The sequence below is a fragment of the Pocillopora damicornis genome, chromosome 11 (genome assembly GCF_964200805.1).
Source record: "Pocillopora damicornis chromosome 11, jaPocDami1.2, whole genome shotgun sequence".
Classification (NCBI taxonomy): domain Eukaryota; kingdom Metazoa; phylum Cnidaria; class Anthozoa; order Scleractinia; family Pocilloporidae; genus Pocillopora; species Pocillopora damicornis.
In genome coordinates, this window is record NC_142680.1 from 23,419,630 (window position 1) to 23,438,873 (window position 19,244).

At 38.4% G+C, this 19,244-nt stretch overlaps 1 long non-coding RNA gene across 3 annotated transcripts; it reads left to right on the forward strand.

Moving 5' to 3' along the window:
* The first annotated feature begins 4,349 nt into the window (after positions 1 to 4,349).
* LOC149038337 (uncharacterized) lies at positions 4,350 to 19,141 on the forward strand. Of its 3 annotated transcripts, none has more exons than XR_016180905.1 (5): positions 4,350 to 4,696; positions 9,475 to 16,078; positions 16,565 to 16,649; positions 16,949 to 17,027; positions 17,454 to 19,141. It is a non-coding gene; the product is annotated as an uncharacterized LOC149038337 (long non-coding RNA). The 3 variants fall into 3 exon arrangements; XR_016180906.1 differs by lacking the exon at positions 4,350 to 4,696 and having other exon boundaries at positions 9,350 to 14,802; positions 15,942 to 16,078; XR_016180904.1 differs by lacking the exon at positions 4,350 to 4,696 and having other exon boundaries at positions 9,350 to 16,078.
* The last annotated feature ends 103 nt before the right edge of the window (positions 19,142 to 19,244 follow it).

Below are 19,244 nucleotides of genomic sequence, written 5' to 3' on the forward strand. Positions count from 1 at the left end.
GGACTAGATTGCTTCATTAAAAGATAGTCATAAACACAAGCTGAGCTAGAACAGCGAGGAGACTCCAAACCTAGGACATAACCACAGGTACGTTTAATTTCTGACTAATAATTTAAGGCTAGTCGAAGCGGATTATCTTCCTCTTACAAAAGTGCTACATAGTATAGTATAGTAAAATATTGAATTTAAAGCTGGGATGTCAGATCAGTAGAGAATCCAAAGCTAGGACATAACCACAGGTATGTTAAGTGGCTCAGTAAAGGAAGTATAGTATAGTCTGGTCTAAGAGTTGAGGTTGTCTCGAGTTTGCCAGAATTAATATTAAAGAAGAGCGCGCCTTTTTTTCCATTTTAGAGTCTGAGACATTTTAGCTTTCTGCAACTCACGATAAGCTCATTTCAGCGACTTTGCATCACCGAGAAGGTAAGTAAATAATCATAACAATTTGATGCTAATCTGTGTAAGATGAGTTCGTTCACTGGTAGGAAAACCCTGATGCGTTGCCTAGAGCAGTCGATCAGCACTACAGTTCATCTGAAAGAGGTAAGGCTGGCATCTTTGATTACAACAAGTTGTTAGTTTTTTTTTTTCAGCATGACCTCGTAGCTTAGATCGGAGCAGAGCAGGACTGGGGTGCTTCATAAAAAGAGAGCCATAACAACAATCTGAGCTACAACAGCGAGGAGAATACAAAGCTAGGACCAAACCACAGGTATGTTAAATGTCTCAGTAAAGGAAGTCTTGTCTAGTCTAGTCTAGTCTAGTCTAGTTTAAGAGTTAAGGTTGTCTCGAGTTTGCCTGAATCTATATAAAAGAAAAGCGGGCCCTTTATTCAGTTTAAGAGCTTTAGACATTTTAACTTTCTGTAGCTCAAGAAAAGCTCATTTTCAGCGGCTTTGCATCACAGAGAAGGTAAGTAAAGAGTTATAACAATGTTATACTAACCTGTGTAAGATGGGTTCGTTGGCTGATAACAAAACCCTGATGCAATGCATAAAGCAGTCGTAGGATAAAGCTATGGTCGTTCAATACTACAGGTCATCTGAAAGAGGTAAGGCCGGCATGATTCGATTGCAACAGGTTATATTTTTTCTTTTCAGCATGACCTCGTGGCTCACTTAAAATCACGTCAAAACCAAATAGCACATCGAGCGCTTCATAGGTAATATATAATCATTTGTAAGAGTTGTTCTTTCTTCTAGACTATCCGAAATTTTCTGTTTAGAGAACTTTTTAGGTGGTTGTCTGATTAATTGGTTTAATGACAACGTTTCAAAATGTGACGTGTTTAATAATTCAACATTTTTTTTTCTCTGAAATGTTTGCTGTTTTCAGTGGAGAAAAACTAGTGTTTTCAAAAGAGCCCAACCAGCAGCCCGTCAGAAAGGTGACCGATTACGATTAATTGTAAGTATTTAATTATGGGACAAATTAAGGACAACTAACACCATACCCATTGTTACATATTTCGTATGCTCAAAACACGAATTGTCTTAAATAATTAAAACTGAAACTAGCTTCATAAGATAATTTTTATTAAGTTGATCTTTTCTCAAAACATCGGTATATCATCCGTCTTTATTCGTGGTCTTTTGCATAAAAGTCAAGTGCAGATTAATGTATTGCCATCAACTCCATTGCAGTTTATGCAATCCAGAACAATTCTTTTAACTTACTTCCAGCGCTGTGCAAAGCTATCCTGTGTGCTCTAGTCCAATGAAGTACATTCACGTGCAGCGCAGAACAGTCTGTCAGTTTCACTTGGAAACGTGGAATGCAGTTCGGTGCAGATCAGTCCAGCAAGGTGCAGTGAACTGACTGTCCTGTATGGTACTTTGCAGTTCAATCCAGGGTAAGCTCAGGCAAAGACAGTCCAGTCCAGTTAGGTACAGTGCCGTCCAGTTCAGTCTTCTGAAATGCTGTCCGGCTCAGTCCAGTCCAGTCCAGTCCACTTCGCTGACGTGTACTCCAGTCCAGTTTAATCCGGTCCAGTTCATTAACTGAAGTCTGGTCCCGTCCCGCCCCGTCCAGTCCAGTCCCGTCCCGTTCAAATCTATTGGTTCCCGTCCAATTCCATTCATTCCCTTCCACCTTAGTACATTTCAATCTAGGATAGCCCAGGTCCATATAAGTCAACAGCAGTCGAGTCTGGTCCGGTCAAGTGCAGTGCAGAGCAGTGCAATCCGTAACCTCAGCCCATTTCCCTTTCGTCCAGTGGAGAACAACTAACTGCCGTTGAGTCTAACACAACGCAGTCCCGCTCAGTCAAGTTAGGAACAGCCAAGTGCATTGCGGCCCGTCCAGTCAAGTGAAGTGCTATTCGGAAAAGCCCACATTTAAGCCCATACAAGTGTATTTCAGTCCTGTGATGTCTTCAGTTGTGACACTAACACAATCAAGAGCGTCTACTTACGGCATTGTCGCAGACAGGTCTTTTTTAATGATACCTTAATAAAAGTATACCTGATAACTAAAAAATAAACAAGAATAACTGATAATCAATAAAACATAAAATAAAGAAGTAAAATATATATCTCAATCACTGAAAACATAATTTAATTCTTGAAGAACTAAATAAATGATGAATTAGTTGGGAGATGAATAAGTATGTAAATAAATTGATATATAAATAAGTTAAGAAATACTTACGTTATTAACTGAATGCAATTTTATCGTATGGTCAATGTATTTAAAATGTCTTTGCAGAATATTAAAATATAGCACCACGTTGTCTTAACGGTTTGCAAGTATTTTTTCTCACAAGTCTAAGTTTTACCAAGACCCTAGCTGACCTTTTGGAAAGACACAAGACATCACAGGGTCGTCAGTGATTTGCAACACTGAGATATCAGTTGAGCAGGACTGGAATGGATAATCATAACAACAAGGTAAGCCACAGCTGCAAGAAGAATCCAAAGCTAGGACATAAGCACAGGTACGTTACATTACTTAGTAGTGGATTAAAGGCTAGTCAAAGCGGATTGTCGTCCTCTTAGAAAAAGACTACATAGCATACTATAGTAAGGTATTGAATCCAAGGCTGGGATATTAGTAAAACAGGACTGCAGTGCTTCCTGAAAATATAGCCATAACAACAAGCTGAGATACAACAGGAAGCAGAATCAAAGACTAGGACATAACCACAGGTATGTTAAATGTCTCAGTAAAGGAAGTATAGTATAGTCTAGTCTATTGTAGGAGGCAAGGTTGTCTCGAGTTTGCCTGAATTAATATAAAAGAACAGCGGGCCCTTTTTTCGGTTTAAGAGCTTTAGACATTTTAACTTTCTGTAGCTCAAGAAAAGCTCATTTTCAGCGGCTTAGCATCCCTGAGAAGGTAAGTAAAGAATTATAACAATGTGATACTAACCTGTGTAAGATGGGTTCGTTGGCTGATAGCGAAACCCTGATGCGTTGAAGTAGTTGTAGGAGAAAGTTCTGGTCCTTCAGCACTACAGGTCATCTGAAAGAGGTAAGGCCGGCATGTTTTGATTGCAACGAGAATTACAAGAATGTGAAGGTAAGTAAAGAATTATAACAATATGATACTAACCTGTAACATGGGTTTGTTGGCTGATAGGAAAACCCTGATGCGTTGCATAGAGCGGTTGGAGGAAAAAATCTTGGGCGATCAGCACTACACGTCATCTGAAAGAGGTAGGGCCGGCAGATTTTGATTGCAACAAGTTTTGTTAGATTTTTTCTTTTCAGCATGACTGCGTGGCTCAGTTCGGATCAGAGCAGGACTGGAGTGCTTCATTAAAAGATAGCCACAACCACAAGCTAAGCTACAACCGCAAGAAGAATCCAAAGCTAGGACATAGCCACAGGTGTATTTAATTTCTGAGTAATGGATTAAAGGCTAGTCGAAGCAGAAAAGTACTACATAACATAGTATAGTTAACAATTGAATGTAAATCTAGGATATCAGTAAAACAAGGTTGGAGCGCTTCATGAAAAGATAGCCATAGCAAAAAGCTGAGCTACGACAGTGAGGAGAATCCAAGGCTAGGACAATAACCATAGGTAAGTTAAATGTCTCAGTAAAGGAAGTATAGTCTAGTCTAGTCTAGTGTAAGAGATAAGGTTGTCTTGAGTTTGCCAGATATAATATAAAGGAAGAGGGCGCCTTTTTCTCGATTTAAGAGCTTCAGACAATTTAACTTTCTGCAGCTCAAGATGAGCTCATTTTCAACGGCTTTCCATCACTGAGAAGGTAGGTAAAGAATTATTATACTGCGATACTAATCTTTGAAAGATGCGTTGCATAGAGCAGTTGAAGGAAAAAGTCGTGGTCGATCAGCACTACCGGTCATCTGAAAGAGGTAAGGCCGGCATGTTTTCATCGCAACAAATTTTTTAAAATCTTTTCTTTTCTCCATGACCTCGTAGCTCAGTTCGGAGCAGAGAAGGACTGAATAAAAAGATAGCCATTACAACATAGTGAGCTACAACAGCGAAAAGAGACTAAGAGCTGGGACATAATAACAGGTACATGTAATTGCTGAGTAATGGATTAAAAACTACTCGAAGCGGATTGCCTTTCTCTTAGAAAAGTACTACACAGTTTAATATAGTATTAAATATAAAGGTGGATTATCGATAGAACAGAGCTGGAGTGCTTCACGAAAAGATGACCGTAACAACAAGCTGAGCTACAACAGCGAGGAGAATCTAAAGCTAGGACATAACTACAGGTATGTTAAATTGCTGAGTAATGGATGTATAGTATACTTTAGTCCAGTCTACTGTAGGAGCTAGCGTCGTCTCCAGTTTACCAGAATTAATATAAAAGAACAGCGGGCCTTTTCTTTAATTTAAGAGCTCGAGACATTTTAACTTGCTGCAGCTAAAGATAAGCCCATTTTCAGCGTCTTTGCATCACTGAGAAGGTAAGTAAAGAACTATAACAATGCGATACTAACCTGTGTAAGATGGGTTCGTTTACTGATAGGAAAACCCTGATACGTTGCATAGAGCAGTTGTAGGAAAATGTTATGGCCGATCAGCACTACAGGTCATCTGAAAGAGGTAAGGCCGGCATGTTTTGATTACAACAAGTTTTCTGAGATTTTTTCTTTTTAGTAGGACCTCGTGGCTCACTTTGGACCACGTCATAAACAAGAAACACATCGAGCGCTTCATAGGTAATATGTTATCATTTGTAAGAACTATTCTCTCCTCTAGACTATCTGAAATTTTCTGTTTGCAGAACTTTTTAGGTGGTTTCCTGATTAATTGGTTTAATGACAACGTTTCACAATGTGACATGTTTAATATTTCAACATTTCTTTTCTCTTGGCAGTTTTCTTTTTTCAGTGGAGAAAAACTAGTGTTTTCAAACAAGGCTTAATTATTATTCAAACTACAGTCAATCAGTTTCATTTGGAAACGTGGAATGCAGTTCGGTGCAGATCAGTCTAGCGAGGTGCAGTGACTGTTTTGTATGGTACGTTCCAGTCCAATCCAGGATAGTGCAGTGTAGTGCAGTCTGGTGAAGTCAAGCTCAGCCTAAGACAGTCCAGTTCAGTGAAGTGCAGTGCCGTCCATTTCAGTCTTCTGAAGTGCGGTCCGACTCAGTCCAGTCCAGTCCACTCCACTGACGTGCGGTCCAGTTCATTCAGTGGATTCTGCGCCCGTCTAGTCCAATACTGTTCGTTCCCATCCAATTCCAATCACTCCCTTCCAGCTAAGTACATTTCAATCCAGCATAGCCCAGGTCCAAATAAGTCAATAGCAGTCGAGTCTAGTCCAGTGAAGTGAAGTGCAGAGCAGTGCAATCCCTAACAGCTCAGCCCAGTCCCATCCTGTCCAGTCCAGAACAACTAATTGCCGCCGAGTCTACGACAACGCAGTCCTGCTCAGTCAAGCTAGGAACAACCAACTGCATTGCGGCCCGTCCAATCAAGTGAAGTGCTATTCCAAAAAGCCCACATTTAAGCCCATTTAGGTGTATTTCAGTCCAGTGTTATCTTCAGTTGTCACACCAACACAAGGAAGATCGTCTATTTACATTGTCGTAGAAAGGTCTTCTTTAATGATACCTTAGGCCACTTGGGCTTTACTTTTAATAAAAGTGTTCCCTAATAACTTAAAAACAAATAAAAATAACTGATAATCAATAAAATATAAAATAAAGAAATAAATATATCTCAATAACTGAAAACATTGATTAATTCTTGAAGAACTAAAGAAATGATGAATTAATAGGGAGATCAATAAATATGTAAATAAATTGATATATAAATAGGTTGAGAAATATTTACGTTGTTAAATAAATAAAATTTTATCGTATAGTCAATGTAGTAACAATCTTTTTGCAGAATATTAAAATACAGTATCACGTCATCTTGGAGGTTTGCAAGTATCTTTTCTCACAAGACTAAGTTTTACCAAGACATCAGCTGACCTTTAGAAAGACAAAGGCAACCACAGGGTCGCTAATGATTCAGGCTGAATTTGCAACACTGGGATATCAGTAGAGCAGGACTGGAATGGATAATCATAACAACAAGCTGAGAACCAGCTGCGAGGAAAATCCAACGCTAGGACATAACCAGAGGTACGTTAAATTTCTGAGTAATGAATTAAAGGTTACTCGAAGCGGATTGTCTTCCTCTTACAAAAAGTACTACATATTGTGGTATAGTATTAAGGTTAAAGCACAGATATAGGTAGAGGAGGACTAGATTGCTTCGTTAGAAGATAGTCATCACAACAAGCTGAGCTACAACAGCGAGGAAAATCCAAAGCTAGGACATAACCACAGGTACGTTTAATTTCTGAGTAAAAATTTAAAGGCTGGTCGAAGGGGTTTGTCTAACTCTTAAAAAAGTGCTACATAGTATAGTATAGTAAAATATTGAATTTAAAGCTGGGATGTCAGTAGAAAAGGACTGGAGTGCTTCATAAAAAGAGAGCCATAACAATAAGCTGAGCTACAACAGAGAGGAGAATCCAAAGCTAGGACATAACCACAGGTATGTTAAATGTCTCAGTAAAGGAAGTATAGTCTAGTCTAGTCTAGTGTAGGAGTTAAGGTTGTCTCGAGTTTGCCAGAATTCATATAAAAGAGCGAGCCTTTTTTCCATTTTAAAGCTTGAGACATTTAACTTTCTGCAACTCATGATAAGCTCATTTCAGCGACTATGCATCATTGTGAAGGTAAGTAAATAATCATAACAATTTGATACTAACCTGTGTAAGATGGCTTCGCTCACTGATAGGAAAACCCTGATGCGTTGCCTAAAGCAGTTGGAGGAAAAAGTTATGGTCGATCAGCACTACAGGTCAATTGAAAGAGGTAAGGCCCGCATGTTTTGATTGCAACAAGTTTTGTTAGATTTTCAGCATGACCTCGTGGCTCAGTTCGGATTGGAGTAGGACTGGAGTGCTTTATGAAAAGAGAGCTATAACAACAGGCTGAGTTAAAACAGAAAGGAGAATCCAAAGCTAGGACATAACCACAGGTGTTAAACGTCTCGATAAAAAAAGTTTAGTCTAGTGTAGGAGTTAAGGTTGTCTCGAGTCTGCCAGAATTCATAGAAAAGAAGAGCGGGCCCTTTTTCAGTTTAAGAGCTTCAGACATTTTAACTTTCTGCAGCTCAAGACAAGCTCATTTTCAGCGGCTTAGCATCACTGAGAAGGTAAGTAAAGAATTATAGCAATGTGATACTAACCTTTGTAAGATGGGTTCGTTGGCTGATAGCAAAACCCTGATGCGTTGCATGAAGCAGTTGTAGGAGAAAGTTATGGCCGTTCAGAACTACAGGTCATCTGAAAGAGGTAAGGCTGGCATGTTTTAATTGCAACAAGTTGTTAGATTTTTTCTTTTCAGCATGACCTCGTGGCTCACTTCAAATCACGTCAAAACCAAGTAGCACATCGAGCGCTTCATAGGTAATATGTAATCATTTGTAAAAATTATCCTTTTTCTAGACTATCTAAAGTTTTCTCTTTACAGAACTTTTTAGGTGGTTTCCTGATTAATTGGTTTAATGACAACGTTTCACAATGTGACATGTTTAATATTTCAACATTTTTTTCTCTTGGCAGTTTTCTTTTTTCAGTGGAGAAAAACTAGTGTTTTCAAACAAGGCCTAATCAGCAGCCCATCAGAAAGGTCACAGATGACGATTAACTGTAAGTATTCAATTATGGGACAAACCAAGGAAAACTAACACGATACCCATTGTTACATATTTCCTATGCTCAAAACACGAATTGTCTTACATAATTGAAACTGAAACTAGCTTCATAACATATTTTTTATTTCATCGATCCTTTCTCAAAACAACATTATATTACCAGTCTTCATTAGCAGTCTTTTTGCATGTAAGTCAAGTGTAGATTAATGTATTGCCATCTACTCCATTGCAGTTTAGGTAATCCAGAACAATCCTTTTAAATTATTTCCAGTGCTGTGCTTATGTATCCTGTGAGGTCTAGTTCAGTGGAGTACATGCATGTACAGTGCAGTACAGTCTTTATCAGTTTCATTTGGAAACGTGGAATGCAGTTCGGTGCAGATCAGTCTAGCGAGGTGCAGTGACTGTCCTGTTTGGTACTTTCCAGTTCAATCCAGGGTAGTGTAGTGTAGTGCAGTCTGGTGAAGTCAAGCTCAGCCTAAGACAGTCCAGTCCAGTGAAGTGCAGTGCCGTCCATTTCAGTCTTCTGAAGTGCTGTCCGGCTCAGTCCAGTCCAGTCCACTCCACTGACGTGCGGTCCAGTCCATTCCGTGGAATCTGCGCCAGTCCAGTCCCGTCCAGTCTAATTCTAATTCATTCCCTTCCAGCTAAGTGCATTTCAATACAGCATAGCCCAGGTCCATATAAGTCAACAGCAGTCGAGTCTAGTCCAGTGCAGTGCAGTGCAGAGCAGTGCAATCCGTAACAGCTCAGCCCAGTCCCGTCCTGTCCCGTCCCGTTCAGTCCAGAACAACTAACTGCCGTTGAGTCTAGCACAACGCAGTCCTGCTCAGTCAAGCTAGGAACAACCAAGTGTATTGCGGCCCGTCCAATCAAGTGAAGTGCTATTCCAAAAAGTCCACATTGAATCCCATACAAGTGTATTTCATTCCAGTCCTGTCTTCAGTTAACACACCAACACAGTCAAGAGCGTCTACCTACGGCATTGTCGTAGACAGGTCGTTTTTAATGATACCTCAATAAAAGTATACCTAATAACTGAAAGTAAACAAGAATAATTGATAATCAATAAAAAATAAATCAAAGAAATAAAATATATCTCAATCACTGAAACATTGATTAATTCTTTAAGAACTTAAGAAACGATAAATTAAAAGGGAGATAAATAAATATGTAAATAAATTGATATATTAATAAGTTCACAAATAGTTACGTTGTTAAATAAATACAATTTTATCGTATTCTCAATGTATTAATAATATTTTTGCAGAATATTGAAATATAGCACCACGATGTCTTAAAAGTTTGCAAGTATTTTTTCTCACAAGACTCAGTTTTACCAAGACACCAGCTGACCTTTGGAAAGACACAAGCAATCACAGGGTCACTAGTGATTCATGGTTGAATTTGCAACCCTGGGATATCAGTTGAGCAGGACTGGAATAGATAATCATAACAACAAGCTGAGCAACACCTGCGAGGAGAATCCGAAGCTAGGACATAACCACAGGTAGGTTATATGTTTGAGTAATGGATTTAAAGCTAGTCGAAGCGGATTGTCTTCTTACAAAAAGTGCTACATAGTATAGTATACTATAGTATTGAAGTTAAAGGACGGACATTATAAGAGGAGGACTGGAGTGCTTCATAAGAAGATAGCCATAACAACAAGTTGAGCTACAACAGCGAGGAGAATCCAAACCTAAGACATAACCACAGGTACGTTAAATTTCTGAGTAATGGATTAAAGGCTAGTTGAAGCGGATTGTCTTGGTCTTAGAAAAGTACAACATAGTATAATATAGTAAAGAATTGAATTTAAAGCTGCGATATCAGTAAAGCAGGACTGGAGTTCTTCATGAAAAGAGAGCCATGACAACAAGCTGAGCTACAATACCGAGGGAAATCCAAGGCTAGGACATAACCACAGGTAAGTTAAATGTCTCAGGAAAGGAAGTATCGTATAGTCTAGTCTAGTGTAATCTAGGAGTTACGGTTGTCCCGAGTTTGCCAGAATTAATATAAGAGAAGAGCGGGTTTTTTTTTTTCGATTTAAAACCTTGAGACATTTTAACTTTCTGCAGCTCAAGACAAGCTCAATTTACGCGGCTTTTCATCACTGAGAAGGTAAGTAAAGAATTATAACAATGTGATACTAACCTGTGTAAATGGGTTCGTTGGCTGATAGTAAAACCCTGATGCGTTGCATAAAGCAGATGTAGGAAAAAGTTGTGGTCGATCAGCACTACAGGTCATCTGAAAGAGGTAAGGCCGGCAGGTTTTTATTGCAACAAGTTTTGTCAGATGTTTCTTTTCAGCATGACTTTATGGCTCAGTTCGGATCAGAGCAGGACTGGAGTGCTTCATAAAAAGAGAGCCATAAACACAAGCTGAGCTATGACGGCGAGGAGAATCCAAAGCTAGGATATAACCACAGGTATGTTAAATTTCTGAGTAATGGATTAAAGGCTAGTCGAGACAGAAAAAGTACCACCTACTGTAATGTAGTTACGAATTGAATTTTAAGGTGGTATATCAGTAAAACAGGACTGGAGTGGTTCAGGGAAAGATAGCTATAACAACAAGCTGAACAACAGCAGCGAGGAGAATCCGAGGCTAGGACATAACCACAGGTATGTTAAAAGTCTCAGGAAAGGAAGTATGGTATGGTATAGTCTAGTCAGGTGTTAGGAGTTAAGGTTGTCTCGAGCTTGCTAGAATTTCTATAAAAGAAGAGCGAGCCTTTATTTCGATTTTAGACCTTGAGACATTTTAGCTTTCTCCAGCTCAAGAGAAGCTCATTTTTAGCGGCTTTCTGTTACTGAGAAGGTAGGGAAAGAATTATAATACTGTGATACAAACCTGTGTAACATGGGTTCGTTGGCTGATAGGAAAACCCTGATGCGTTGCAGAGAGCAGTTGGAGGAAAAAGCTATGGTCCATCAGCACTACAGGTCATCTGAAAGAGGTAAGGCCGGCATATTTCCATTGCAACAAGTTTTGTCAGATTTTTCTTTTCAGCATGACCTTGTTGCTCAGTTCGGATCAGAGCAGGACTGGAGTGCTTCATAAAAAGAGAGCCATAACAACAAGCTGAGCTACAACGGTGAGGAGAATCCAAAGCTAGGAAAAAATCTTCAGGTATGGCAGATGTTAGTTTAGTCTAGTAGAGGAGGTAACGTCGGTAGGTTTGTTGCCTTATAAGAAAACCCTAATGCGTTGCAGAGAGGAGTTGGAGGAAAAAGTTATGGTCGATCAGCGCTACAGGTCATCTGAAAGAGATAAGGCCGGCATGTTTTGATTGCAGCAAGTTTTTTTTTCAGCATGACCTCGTGGCTACCTTTGGATCGCATCATAAACAAGTAGGACATCGAGCGCTTCATACGTAATATGTAATCATTTGTAAGAATTATTCTTTCTTCTAGACTATCTGAAATTTTCTGTTTACAGAACTTTTTAGGTGCTTTCCTGATTAATTGGTTTAATGACAACGTTTCACTACTCACTATGTGACGTGTTTAATATTTCAACACCTTTTTTTCTCTTAACAGTTTCCTGTTTTAAGCGGATAAAAACTAGTATTTTCAAACAAGACCTAATCAGAAGCCCGTCAGAAAGGTCACAGATGACGATTAACTGTAAATATTCAGTTATGGGACAATTTAAGGACAACTAAAACGATATCCATTGTTACATATTTCGTATGCTCAAGAGGCATGAATTATCTGGAATAACTAAAACTAAAACTAGCGTGATAATATAATTTTTATTTAGTTGATCGTTTCTCAAAACATCAGTATATTATCCGTCTTTATTAGTCTTGTCTTTTGCATAAAAGTCAACTGTAGATTAATGTATTGCCATCAACTCCATTGCAGTCTAGGCAATCCAGAACAATCCTTTTAACTTACTTCCAGCGCTGTACAAAGCTATCCTGTGTGGTCTAGTCCAATGGAGTACATTCACGTGCAGTGCAGTACAGTCTTTATCAGTTTCATTTGGAAACGTGGAATGCAGTTCGGTGCAGATCAGTCTAGCGAGGTGCAGTGAACTGACTGTCCTGTATGGTACTTTCCAGTTCAATCCAGGGTAGTGCAGTAAGTGTAGTGCAGTCTGGTGAAGTCAAGCTCAAGCAAAGACAGTCCAGTCCAGTGAGGTGCAGTGCCGTCCAGTTCAGTCTTCTGAAATGCTGTCCGGCTCAGTCCGCTCCAGTCCACTCCGCTGATGTGTACTCCAGTCCAGTTTAATCCGGTCTAGTCCATTAAGTGGAGTCTGTTCCCGTCCCGTCCCGTCCAGTCCAGTCCCATCACTTCCGGTCCAGTTCCGTCCTGTTCAAATCTATTCGTTTCCGTCCAATTCCATTCATTCCCTTCCACCTAAGTACATTTCAATCTAGGATAGCCCAAATCCATACGAGTCAACAGCAGTCGAGTCTAGTACAGTGAAGTGCAGTGCAGAGAAGTGCAATCCGTAACACCTCGGCTCATTTCTGTTTCATCCAGTGGAGAACAACTAAGTGCCGTTGAGTCTAGCACAACGCAGTCCTGCTCAGTCAAGTTAGGAACACCCAAGTGCATTGCAGCCCGTCCAGTCAAGTGAAGTGCTATTTGGAAAGGCCCACATTTCAGCCCATACAAGTGTATTTCAGTCCAGTATTGTCTTCAGTTGTCACACCAACACAATTAAGAGCGTCTACTTACGACATTGTGGTAAACAGGTCTTTCTAATGATACCTTAATAAAAGTATACCAGATAACTTAAAAATAAACAAGAATAACTGACAGTCAATAAAAGATAAAAAAAAGAAATAAAATATGGATCTCAATAACTCATAAAATTGATGAATTCTTGAAGAACTAAAGAAATGATGAATTAATAGGGAGATTAATAGATATGTAAATAAATTGATATGTAAATAAGTTAAGAAATACTTACGTTATTAACTGAATACAATTTTATCGTATGGTCAATGTATTAAAAATGTTTTAGCAGAATATTAAAACATAGCACCACGTTGTCTTGACGGTTTGCAAGTATTTTTTCTTACAAGACTTAGTTTTACCAAGACACCAGCTGACCTTTAAAAACGAAAAAGGCAATCTCAGGGTCTCTAGTGATTCAGGCTGAGTTTGCAACACTGAGATATCAGTAGAGCAGGACTGGAATGGATAATCATAACAACAAGCTAAACAACAGCTGCAAGAAGAATCCAAGGCTAGGACATAAGCACAGGTACATTACATTTCGTAGTAATGGATTAAAGGCTAGTCGAAGTGGATTGTCTTCCTCTTAGAAAAGTACTACATAGTATACTATAGTAAGATATTGAATGTAACGCTGGGAGATTAGTAAAACAGGACTGGGGTGCTTCGTGAAAAGATAGAAATAACAACAAGCTGAATTATAACAGCGAGGAGAATCAAAGACTAGGACATAACCACAGGTATGTTAAATGTCTCAGTAAAGGAAGTATAGTCTAGTGTAGGAGTTAACGTTGTCTCAAATTTGCCTGAATTAATATCAAAGAAGAGCAGGTCTTTTTTCCGATTTAAGATCTTGAGACATTCTAAGTTTCTGCAGCTCAAGATAAGCTTGTTTTTAGCGGCTTTCCATCACTAAGAAGGAACTAAAGCAATGTGATGCTAACTTGTGTAAGATGGGTGCGTTGGCTGATAGGAAAAGCCTGAGGCGTTGAAAAGAGCAGTTGGTAAAAAAGTTATGGTTTCTCAGCACTACAGGTCATCTGAAAGAGGTAAGGCCGGCATGTTTTGATTACAACAAGTTTTGTTGGTTTTTTTCTTTTTTGTAGGACCTCGTGGCTCAAGATCAGAGCAGGACTGGAATCCTTCATAAGAAAATACCCATGACATAGCCATAAGCTAAGCTACAACAGCGAGGAAAATCCAAACCAAGGACATAACCACAGGTACCTTAAATTTCTGAGTATGGATGAAAGGCTAGTCGAAGCAGATTGTTTTCCTGTTGGAAAAGTATTACATAATATAGTATAGTAAATAATTGAACTTAAAGCTGGTATATCAGAAGAACAGGTCTGGAGTGTACCAGGAAGAGCTTGCAATAACAACAAGCTGAGCTACAACAGCGAGGACAATCCGAGGCTAGGACATAACCACAGGTACGTTAAATTTTTAAGTAATGGAATAGAGGCCAGTCGAAGCAGATTGTCTTCCTCTTACAAAAGTAATACATAGTTTAATAAAGTATTGAATTTCAAGCTGGGGTATTAGTTAAACAGGACTGGAGTGCTTCATGAAAAGATAGCCGTAACAAAAAGCTGAGCTACAACAGCGAGGAGAATCCAAAGCTAGGAAATAACCACAGGTACGTTAAATGTCTAGTGATTCACGACTGAAGTATACTATAATTTAGTCTAGTGTAAGAGTTAAGGTTGTCTCGAAGAAGAGCGCGCCTTTTTTTCGATTTAAAAGCTTGAGACATTTTAACTTTCTGCAGCTCAAGATGAGCTCCTTTTCAGTGGCTTAGCATCACTGAGAAGGTAAGTGAAGAATTATAACAATGTGAAACTAACCGGTGTAAGATGGGTTCGTTCACTGATAGGAAAACCCTGATGCGTTGCATAGAGCAGTTGGACGAAAAAATCGTGGTCGATCAGCACTACAGGTCATCTGAAAGAGGTAAGGCCGGCATGTTTTGATTGCAACAAATTTTTTTAAATCTTTTCTTTTCTTCATGACCTCATGGCTCAGTTCGGATCAGAGAAGGACTGCATTGCTTCATAAAAAGATAGCCATTACAACATGGGGAGCTAAATCAGCGAAAAGAAACTAAAAGCTAGGGCATAATAACAGGTGCATTTAATTTCTGAGTAATAGATCAAAGGCTACTCGAAGCGGACTGTCTTTCTCCCAGAAAAGTACTTCATTGTACAGTATAGTATAATATTGAATTTAAAGCTGGATTATCGATAGAACAGGACAGGAGTGCTTCACGAAAAGATTGCCTAAACTGGATTGGTTCAATAACTTCCCAATCTGCTAATAAAAAAAGCCCTGGAATAAAAGTTATCTAGGTGTTAACTGCATGTTAGCCCATTTTTGGTAGGGTTTAGTCATTGTCTTAAATTTAGCCACAGTCATCCACTTTCAACTGCAAACTGTTCACGCGACTTTAAGGTTTGAGATTGCAAAACTTCACTGTGTCCATTTTCGGGGACTGAACGAAAATTTTCACCTTTTTCCCCTTGAACTTCGTATATCTGCGGCTCAACATATGCCCATTTTCTCACCGAGGCGGTAATTAAAGAACTATAATTTTGGGATGCAAATCTGCTTTAAAGATGGGTTGGTTCGCTGATATGAAAACCCTGACTCGTCGAATCGAGCAGTTGGAGGAAAAAAAATATGAAAGACCATCTACATACTCTCTAGTAGAGAGCTTTTTCTAAATATAGCTTAATAAAAATATACCTAAAGTATAACTTAAGTAATAAAAAATAATTTATCAATAAAAAATAAAATAAAAAAAGAAAATAAATCTTAATAACTAATAAAAGTGACTATTTCTTGATTAAACACTTAAGAAGATAAAGAAATGATGAATAAATAAAAAGATGAATAAATATGTAAATAAATTGATAAGTGAATGAAACAATGAATAAATATAATTTTATAGTATGATTTATGTATTTATGATTTTTGCTGAATATTAAAATGAAATGTGACGTTGTCTTAAATGTTTAAGAGATATTTTATTCTCCAAGACCTAGTTTTCCCAGGACATCAGCTGACTTTTAAAAAGACGCCAGCAACCACAGGGTCGCCAGAGATTTGTGGCTGAATTTGTGAAACTGGGATATAAGTAGAGCAGTACTGGAGTGCTTCATAAGAAGATGATCATAACAACAAGCTAAGCCATAGCTGCGAGAAGAATCCAAAGCTCGGACAACCACAGGTACGAAAACTTTTCTGAGTAAAGGAAGTAAAAGCTAGTCAAAGCAGATTGTCTTCCTCTGACAAAAACGTATATGAATTGGTGATAGAGCATAGCTACTACATCAGTCTTAAATCCAAAGGAAAATAAATGTTCTTATCGCTTCCAAACTCGAGAATATGACATCTTGTTATGGTTTTTATTGAAACTAAGTAAAATTATCACACATGTACCTAAGTACTATGTACTAGGGATATAGCAGAGTTTAGTATGGCATAGTTTGGTAATGTACATTATTGTATAGTATAGTATAGTATAGTATAGTATAGGAGATAATATGGTCTCAATTTTGATAGAAAGAATTGAAAAGGGATTTGGGAAGTTAAAATATTTTTAAATTATTGCAGTTTAAGATAAGTCCATTTTCGGGAGCTGTGCATCACTGAGTAGGTATGTAAAGAAATATTATGACACTAACCTGAGTAAGATGGGTTGCTTTGCTGATAGGAAGACCCTGATGCGTTAAATCGAGACGTCGGAGAAAAACTTACAGTGTGATATCCATAAGCTCTACGGATCAATCTAATAAGAGGTAAGGCCGACATGTTTGATTGCAACAAGTTGTTAGGGTTTTTTTTTTTCAGCGTGGACTCGTAACTCATTGCATCATAATGAAGTAGGGAATCAGACACTTCCAAGGTAACAGAAACATTTGTAAGAATTATTCTTGGTAACCCTAAGCAATTACTGGACTATCTGAAATGTTCTGTTTACAGAATTTGTGAGGTGGCTTCCCGACTCATTTCTTTGATATCAGTGTTTAATAATTTACAAGGTGACATGTCTACTATTTCAATCCTTTTTTGTATTCTGAAAGTTTTCTGTTTTCAGGGGAGAAAAACTATCAATGGGTAGTGCTTTTAAACAGCCCCAGTTATCCAATCAGCAGCTCTGGAACTGGTGATGATGTGTAAGTATTAAGTCAGGGGACAACTCAAGGACAACTAACATGATTTCCATTGTTGCTTTTCATGTGCTCGAGACGCAAATTGTCTTAAACATGCGCGTCTAGCACTAGCTTTAAAAAAAAATGATTTAGTTGATCTTTTCTAAATCCTTAGTATATTAGCGGAGCTCGTAACCCATCAAGCCGAAAAAATTTGGATGTACGACCGAACAACTTTCCAGTAGTCCAGTGGTCAGTGCACTGGGCTCCGAGAGGGAAGACCCGGGTTTTAGTCCTGGCCGGGGTAAGGTGTTGTGCCCTTGAGAAGTGCAGGGGAAAAAAATGCGAGCTCCGCCTTTAGGCTTGGCTAAATCTATATATCATCTTTCTTTATTAACAGTCTTTTGCGTTCAAGTCAAGTGTAGTACCATTAACTCCATTGCAATTTAGGCAATCAAGAACAGTCCTATCAAGTTAAGTCCAGTGCTATGCAAGCTATCCTGTATGGTGATTTCCAGTTTAATCCAAGACAGTGCAGTGTAATGCAGTCTGATGAAGTCAAGTACAGTCTATAACAATCCAGTGCAGTGAAGTGCAGTGCCGTCTAGTCCAGTCCAGTCTTGTGGCCCTCACTACTGTCCAGTCCCGTCCACTCAAGTGAAGTCCCATCCACGCAAGCAGATTGCAGTGTATTTCCATCCGGAGCCAAGTGCAATAGTCCATTCCAGTCCAGTCCAGTCCCGCCCACTGAAGTACAGTGCGGTGTATTTCAATCTGGCGCGTAATTTCTAGCTCAATGCAGTCCCGGTGAGTCAAGTGAAGTGCGATTGAAGGTAGTGCGATGCTGTCCACTAGAGTAAAGTGCCATTCAGAAGGGGCAACATTCAAGTCCAATTCAGTAAAGTCAAGTTCATTCCAGTCCAATTCAGTCCAGTCACATCAGCCCAATGAAGTTTCTACAAATACTGTCCTGGGAGGTTTTTCTAAATGATAGCTTAATGGAAGTATACCTAATAACTTAAAATACACCTGAAAAAATTGATCAATAAAAAAATGAAATGAGGAAATGAAATAAATCTCAAAAACTAATAAGAGTGATCATTTCTCAACTAAATTCCTAAGAAGATAGAGAAATGATAAATAAGTAGGAAGATGAAAAAATATGTAAATAAATTGATAAATAAATAAAAGATTGATAAATCTAATATTATTGTATGATTTATGTATTTAAAATTTCTAACACAGAATATTAAAAGCAATTGCAACGTTTTAAAAGTTTTCCAGGTATTTTTTTCTCCCAAGACCTAGTTTTACTGAGACATCAACTAAACTTTGCAAAGACACAAGTAACCACAGGATGACCAGTGATTTGTGGCTGAATTTGTCATGCTGGGATATCAGCAAAGTGGTACTGGAGTGCTTCATGAGAAAATGATCGTAACAACAAGATAAGCTACAGCTAGGAGAAGAATCCAAAACTAGGACATAACCACAGGTACAGTAAAATTTCTAAATAATGGAAGTAAAAGCTAGTCAAAGAAGATTGTCTTCCTCTAAAAAAAAGCACTTATGAATGAGTGATAGAGCACAGCTCTTACATTAGTCTTAAATTCAAGAGAGAACGAGTGTTCTAATCGCATCCAATCTCAAGAATATGACATCTTGTTATAGTTTTTATGGCAAAATAAATGAAATTATTTTACAGGCATCTATATATTATACAGTAGGGTATACTGCAGTATAGTATAGCATAGTTTGGTACTGCACTCTATAATAAAGTATAGGAGTTATTGTTGTCTCAAGTTTGATAGAAAGAATAGAAAACTGATTTGGGAGGTAAAACATTTAAAAATTAGTTCTGCTCAAGATACGCCCGTTTTCGGAAGCTGTGCAGCACTGAGTAGGTATGTAACGAAATATTACAAAGTTATATTACTAACCTGAGTAAGATGGTTTGCTTTGCTGATAGGAAAACCCTGATGCGTTGCACCGAGCAGTTGGAGAAAAAGATAATACCCATAAGCTCTACAGATCATATTGTGGATTTCAACAAGTTTTGTTCGATTTCCTTGTTGTTTTGTTTTGCTTTGTTTTTTTCAGCAGGACCTCGTAACTCGCTCCAGATCACATCATAACGAAAAGGGAATCAGACACTTCAAAGGTAACATCGAAACATTTATAAGAATTATTCTTGACTCTGTACTATCTGAAATTTTCTGTTTACAGAATTTGTGAGGTGGC